Source organism: Taudactylus pleione, unplaced genomic scaffold (assembly GCF_031769625.1).
Source record: "Taudactylus pleione unplaced genomic scaffold, aTauple2 ptg000609l, whole genome shotgun sequence".
NCBI lineage: Eukaryota > Metazoa > Chordata > Amphibia > Anura > Myobatrachidae > Taudactylus > Taudactylus pleione.
The window spans coordinates 8536009-8541867 of record NW_028285011.1 but is presented as its reverse complement, the minus strand read 5'-3'; positions in this window follow the sequence as shown (position 1 = coordinate 8541867).

The following is a 5859-nucleotide window of genomic DNA, read 5'->3' as shown; positions in this document are numbered from 1 at the left end:
GTGATGGGACTCCTGGAGTCACAGCAGCATTATTCCGGCGGCACACAGCCCCAGCAGCATTATTCCGGCGGCCAGTGGGTACAGGGCCTCCAAGTAGGCCGCATGGAGCTGGCTGGAGTCGGAAGCCACACCCTCTCCCCGTTCAATGCACTGCAGACTACAGTGCAGACACTATAGTAGTGCAGGGGGGGCCCACATGGGAACAGTTTACAGAGAGACACAAGAACAGTGATTCCAACTACATGACATCTAGTTCTGTGGGGCCGGCTACAGGCCCCTTGGAACCCGCCGGCCCTAGGTGGCAGCTTATGTTGCCTTGTGGAAAATCCGTCCCTGGATGTAAGTCCGTTTTATGACACCCCTCTCAGATGTAGCAGTACACGTCCACTTAACCACTCATAGGTGCTGCTTTCACTATCTCCCTGAAATGCTTTTTCAAAAGTAGGCAAGTGTGCTTATAGGTATGCTTGCCATATCATCCCTTTAATTCGGGACACATACGACTTGCACAGGTTCTGTGGCTGATTAAAACCAGGTGGAATGAAAATTCCACAAAATCTGTGTAATTCATGTGTCCCGAATTAAAGGGATGATATGGCAAACCTATTTATAGGAGAAGACAGACCACATTAGGGAAGCATCTGTGGCTGATTAAAACCAGGTGAATTGGAGAAGTCAGCCTTCCACAGACTCTGTATAGGGATGACATGGAAAGCCTACACATGTGCACAATGGATTTCCTCCTGCTCGTCTGTCCTCCCTGCAGTGATGCGGCGCATTGCGACCGCAGTGCAGAAATCAGCTGCAGCAGGGGGGACTCATCGTCATCATCCACCTGAAACACACTCTGCTGCGCTCTGCATGTGGATGAGGGGGAGAAGTAATGCCCCATGTAGGTGGTGGTCTACGTGCCCTGGGCCTGGGGGTGTGTGGTAATGCCCCAATAAAGTAATTTGGGGAGAGGTGGTAAATATGGTGGGTAAAACAGTGAAAAGGTAGGGGACGGGAGGTTCAAAAAACAGGGACATATTACACTGTGGGGTGGGAGGGTTAGATGCAGGGCCAGTTCTCCCGTTACGCATGGTATGCGTAAGGTGCCACATAGTGAAGGGCACCTCAGCTGCGTACCATGCGGGCCGCGGGCAGACTGTGTCTCTGTGACACAGCTGCACCGCGTGTGTAGCGCTGACCAGACAGCACAAACACACAGCCGCCGGCGCTGGCAGCTGTGTGTTTGTGCTGTCTGTGTGTTTGCTTTAGCAGCTGATGAGAGTCAGACAGACTCTCATCGGCTGCTGCTCCCACTGCCAGAGCCGGACATCTTCCGGCTCCCGCAGTGGGTAATGGGAGTGACGTCATGACGTGACGTCACTCCTATAATGCAAAGCAGCAGGAGGAGCTGATAGCGGCGGCGGGACCAGGAGCAGGAGCGGGTTTCAAGTAAGTGTTTTTTTTTTTATTACGTCTCTACTGCGGGGGGCGGGGAAAGGTGGATTACTACTGGGGGCACCACAAGGGGGGCACTACTTCTGGGGGCACTACAAGGGGGGGCGACTACTGGGGGCACTACAAGGGGGGGCTAAAGCTGGGGGCACTACAAGGGGGGATTACTACTGGGGGCACTACAAGGGGGGCTACTACTGGGAGCACTACAAGGGGGGGGCTACTACTAGGGGCACTATATAAAGGGCACTGCATAGGGGGTACCACTACTGGGGGCACTGCATAGGGGGGGAGTACTACTGCAGCACTATATAAGGGGAATACTACTGGGGGCACAAGGGGCACTGCACAGAGGGGACCACTACCGGGGGCACTGTAAAAGGGGCACTGCATAGGGGGCGCCAAAAAATATACTCGCTTACCAAAAAATTTGGGCTAGGGCCGGCCCTGGTTAGATGACAGGATCTCTTTTACCACTAAGGGGTGGGGATAATGTTAATGGGATCTATTGCCACTGGGGGGGAGTCTATTGTCAATAGGGCTGTTAGGTCCTATCAACATGGGAGGGTGTGAGACACCCTTTAGGCATATTTTTTTAAAGAAAATATTTTAATGAACTTTTAAATATATATATCAAATGAATTAAATAATTATTTATGAGTCATTTTTTCTTTAAAAAATTGTCAGTTAAACGGATGGTCTGGCAACCCTAGTGTAGCCAGAACTTTGTGCGCCCCTTAGCAACATTTTGTTACATGTGCCGCTGCTGCTCTCTGCCTGATTGGCTCTCAGTTGCTATCCTAGCTACCTGGACTCTGGCTGCTACATGCAGCTACCCACCTGTTGGTAGTCTCGTTACCTGACCTCAGCCTGATGGACCAATCACAGGAGACCTCTCCCTTCATTAGGAATTCAAGTCAGTTCCTGTGCCGGTGATATTAATAGAAGAAATAGTAGGGGATAAAATAGCGCAGTAAACAAGTGGGGTGCAGCTTACTTGTTCATAGAAGACAGGTTATACACCACAACCTCTAAATAATGTGAAAAAAATGCTATCTATGAACCAGAGGGCGCTCCCACTTGACAAATGTAAAAAGTGTTATTTTCACACACTTAATTTCACCTTTATAGTTGCAAATAGAATCCAATAGGTATTTCTATTAAAAAGGTGTTTAATAATGGATGTGTATACACACATAAGACATAAAAATATCAATAAGACAATAAACATATACATAAAAACCAATGTAGCATGATATGTGCAAATAGCAAAAATTGAATCCTCCTGGAGCTTTTACCATTAGGAGTGAGTGGTGTGAGAACCCAAATGAAGTAGTCCTGATGGATTGGGCTGGTGATCCTTCACACCACCAAGCTTTAGCCTTATCTTCTCCGGGGGGTTTCACCAAAGATGACAGCACATATATGCCGGTGATATTACTAAGTTTCTGCACCTAGTGGATGTTCACGTGGTCGCTGCACGCTGTGCAGTTCCTTGCTCCTGAACCCTTGTTCCTGCCAGTCTTACTCCTCTGTCATGCTGGATTCTGGCCTGTTCCAGTGTCCATCCCAACTTTGTGCCTGTGTCTTGCCAAGACCCTCCAACTTTCCTTCTGTGTCACCTCCGGTTTTGTGTAGCTGTGGATTCATCCTGCCAGTTCAACTAAATCAAGTACTGGTTCTGCTATAAACTCCAACCTGCCAGTTCAACCATTTCAAGTACTGATCCTGTAACAAACTTCTATCTGTATCCTGAGTAGCTGGCCTGCCACAATCGAGCCCATATCCAGCATTGCAGGTTCAAACATTATTCCCACCTACATCCTGAGTAGCTGGCCTGCCACAACCAAGTTCATATCCAGCATTACGGGTTCAACATTATTCACCCAAACTCGCTCTGAATCAGGGCCACGCTTTTTTTTTGTGGAGCGGCCTCTTGGCCGCTCGCATAGCTGTGGGTTACCAGCTGTGGGTCACCCATAGCCGTGGGTGACCACCCACAGCTATAGCTAGCGGCCATGATGATGGTCGCGATGGTCAAGACGTAGCCGGCTCCATCGTGCGCATGCGCTGTGGGCCACCATCGACCTGGTTGCGAGCGCTCATCGCTTGCGACCGGGTCTGAATCAGGCCCTGTGTCTGTATATTGCAAGTCTGTAGTTCTTCAGATCATCTAACAAGTCTCTGCCATATTCCATACCATCGGTTTCAGTCCGATATTGTCCAGTCCAGTTCCTTCCCAGAGATTCAGGGCCTGAGTCAGTAATGTATGCAAATGCAAGTACGCACACAGGACGAGGGATTGACCATAGCGCATGCATATAAGCTGCACTGTGATTACGAGCGCACAGAGGAATCCATAGCAAAGTAAATGACAGACTGCCAGCGTTTGGGAGAGGTGACGGGGGGTCAGAAAAATGCAGGCGTGTCTGTCCGTTTGAATGCCATTACATGGGTGTGTATAAATTAGCCACTGTGATTGCATAAGTAGCATGAGAGCTCTCTGTGTGCAAGCAGACTTGCAGTTTGTACGGCTGGTCAGGGCTGTTGTAAATGCTGCGTACCTGTGCGATGTGCGCCGATGGTACCGATGTTTACACATAAGAGCGACATTGGACAGATATCAGAAGGCAGCATCTTTATGCTGGCTGAGCTGTGGCACGCATTAGCATACTTTCTCAGCTGCGATCGCAATTGTGTATGCTGCTGTATCAGGCCCTCAGTCATCAGCTGCCAGTACAGGAAAGCCCAAGCAGAGGACTGTGACTTGCACATCGGGGGCAGCTAAGTCCCTTACATCCGTTATACTTAGCAAGACTGCGAAACCATCGCCAACATCGAGTACAATTGCAGCCTCATGCACACTTGCACAAGCTCTGACCTTACTCAGGAACTGCTAACCTCGCCGCACGCAGTGAGTACACAAGCTGCTTATGGCATCTCAGTGGCTAATTTATACACGCCCCTGTAACGGTGTTCAAACGCACTGGCACACCTGCGTTTCGCCAACCACCTCCACCACCCCCGTCACCACCCCCAAACAGTACTTCCTGTTACTCACTCTGCGATGGGTCTGCATAGTCACTGCGATCGCAGTCCCGATCGCAGTGGCTGGTTTGCGCAAGTGCACTGCAATGCATAAGCGTAACGCAACAATCAGCTGATTGCTTGCGTAATCGCAGTTGCGATCCTTGCTAAATCAGGCCCACAGTTTAAAAATATACTTCCCATAGCTGTTATAGAGGCATAACAGCTATGGGAGCCCCAGCTCCCTTCTTGTACTGGCTCTAAGCGATACCCATATTTGCCAACTCTCCTAGAAGTTGATTGATTTTTCTGGTGCCCCCCCCTGGAAGAGTAGGTGCATCTCCCGGTTAAAATGATGCCAATAGCGTCATTTAGCCCCGCCCCCTCCTTGCGGACATGCGAATCGCTGCCTTTCCCCGTGAAGGGGCCTAATGACGTCTAGAGTCCGTCCCCGCCCCCCAAAGCTATAAGCAGCATCTCCTCTCTGGGCTGCTCCCGGATAGGAGTTTTGGAAAGATGATAAGTATTGTGATGCCCCGTTTTCAGGGTAGTACACACATAGAGCAAATATTTTTATTGTATACATTAGTACAGGGGTAGGCAACATGTGGCACTCAAGTTGTAGTGGAATTACACTTTGCAGCATGCCCTGACAGATTTTCTGATCGGGCATGCTAAAACTGTGGAAGGACATGCTGGGATGTCTAGTTCCACAGCAGCCGAAGTGCCACACATTGCCTACCCCAGCATTTGTATAATGTGAGACCTCCACCCAAAGTTTCAAATCTACTGTAGTACATTTAATTTATTTGATACATTGTTATATTAAGACTAAATCTGGTCCATCATATGCATGCACTGAAAGTACATATGGGAGGGGGGAGATCCACAAATACATCAGTTACCATTAGGCTTTAAAACCATGCCACTCCTATACACGTAATGGCACCATATTATGTTCATTAATTACAGCATACAAGCCAATATTAGGTGTATTTTCCTGCAGACTGTTTGGAGCATTGCTTCAAAATGGAATATACTGTACTATATGTGCTTTACTACCTGATTATTATACTATTCTTGTTTAATTACATAGCGCCACTAATTTATACAGCACTCTAACAAGATATGTCATTCATATTGGACCCTGTCTTTTGGAGCTTAGTCTAAACTTAAGTACCCCTAATATACAAGTGTACACACTCACATACACACTAGTGTTCATTTCTGTTCTGCTACCAAATGTGCTCTTTTCAATTCACCCTTCATAATGTGATGGCTTGTAAACTACATGGGGAGATTTTATCTTTACTATTATTTATTGGTACTAAGGTAGAGGTGTAGAAATAATGGAATAAGGGGCCTGATTCAGAGCTGAACGCTCTCACC